At 56.5% G+C, this 1,865-nt stretch overlaps 1 protein-coding gene across 1 annotated transcript in view; it reads right to left on the reverse strand.

Annotated features, from left to right (window-relative positions):
* Positions 1-1,865, reverse strand: part of LOC115281699 — a 40,551-nt gene that overhangs the window by 8,419 nt on the left and 30,267 nt on the right. The gene's annotated exons all lie outside the window — the stretch shown is intronic.

Raw genomic sequence — 1,865 nt, forward strand, 5'->3', positions numbered from 1 at the left:
CCAGAACTACACGCAGTACATCCCTCTGTCCATCTACGACCTGCAGACGTGGATGGGCAGCCCGTCGATCTTCGTCTACGACTGCTCCAACGCCGGCTTGATCGTCAAGTCCTTCAAGCAGTTTGCCCTGCAGCGGGAGCAGGAGCTGGAGGTGAGGGCCTGGCGCTGTGGCCACAGGGCCGGGTGGGGGCGGGGCCGCGGGGCGGGGCGGGGGCGGGGCCGGCCTCCCTGCAGGTCTGCAGGGCCCCCTTGCTCTCCTCTCCCCTGGGAGCTGTCAGTGCTCCGGGCAAGGTGGGGCCCTGGATGACGGAGCCGGAGGCACTCGGCACAGACTTCAGGCGTCTTCTTAACATCTCATTTTACTTGTTGACATTAAAATATTTTTTATGTTTATTTATTTTTGAGAGAGAGAGAGAGAGAGAGAGAGAGAGAGAGAGAGAGAGAGAGAGAGGGAGGGAGACAGAGCGTCAGCAGGGGAGGGGCAGAGAGAGAGGGAGACACAGAATCCGAAGCAGCTCCAGGCTCTGAGCTGTCAGCACAGAGTCCAACACAGGGCTTGAACCCATGCACGTGAGATCATCACCTGAGCCGAAGTCGGACGCTTAACCAACTGAGCCCCCACGCACCCTGCTTAGTGTCAATCTGAATCTGAACATTAATTAGCTGTGACCATTCCTAGAGTTGGTTTGTGCTCCAGTGGCTGTGCCTCTGGGATAAATGTTAAAATAAAGCAGACACGTTAATTTAAGGAGCAGGTGGCCCCGTGCCCAGCACCACCATCAGTTCCGCAAGGTCCTTGTTGTCGCCCCCATTGTGTGCGTGTGTGTGCGGGTGCAGGGTTGTGGTTGCATTGTGTGCACACCTGCATGCATGTGGTTGTGTGTGGACACGTGTGTGTGGTTCTTGTGTGTGCAAGGTTGTGCGTGCATGACTGTGCCCATTGTGTTTGTGTGCATGCACGTAGGTGCGTGGTTATGTGTGCAAGGTTGCATGTGCGTGGCTGTGTTTGTGCATGCACGCGTGTGCACGTTGTGTTTGTGTGTGAGGTTGTGTGTGTGCACACGTGTGTGGCCTGTGCAGGGGAACTGAGAGAGCCAGGGCAGCGCTCTGCTCACGAGCAGACATTTCAGTTGGTTGTTTTAGTTAATATTTGATGTCGGAACCAAACCGTGAATTCTGAAGGGACATTGTAGAGGCATTTTCAATTAAGAGACTCCGTCGCACAGCCTGCACACGTGTGTGGGAGCAGAACGCTCCGCAGCCCCAAGGGGGGCATGATTGGTTGCGGTGCAGGAAATTCTCAAATCCAGAACCAAGATGGTCTTGAGTGCGTGTTTCCTCCAGCCTTTTCGGGTCGATACAATTTTAATGTTTTGTTGTGCTTTTTGTGCCTCATCAGAGGATGTGGCGGAAATAACCAGCGCTGGCATCTGAAATTCTGTGTGGCGGGGTTTGAAGTGAGCACGCCATGCGCTTCAGTATTTTATGTTTGCAAACCAGGGCCGTGTGCAGAGCATGGCATAAGGGAGACTGGTGCGAGCACTGCCCTCTGACCCTGGAGGGAGAGCGCAGCCCAGGGCCTGACCTTTATTCTTCGATGGGGGGGGTGGGGCCGCGCCTCGAGTTGGCTGATTGTCGCCTTGCGTTTAGGCCTTTCACCCACGTCTGCCCACGGGACGGGTTATCCAATGGGCACTAAAGACTCGTCAGGTGATAAATATGTCGCTAAAAATGCCAGAGAACGTGCCTCGTGTTATCCCAGCTCACGAGCGTCCGGGGAGTCGGGGCGCCCGACGGCCGGCCCCAGCCCCGCGCAGCATGGCGGCTGCAGCCCGGCCCCGCGCCCAGCGGAAGATGAGCGCCAC

This window comes from Suricata suricatta, chromosome 17 (assembly GCF_006229205.1).
Source record: "Suricata suricatta isolate VVHF042 chromosome 17, meerkat_22Aug2017_6uvM2_HiC, whole genome shotgun sequence".
NCBI classification, from domain to species: Eukaryota; Metazoa; Chordata; class Mammalia; order Carnivora; family Herpestidae; genus Suricata; species Suricata suricatta.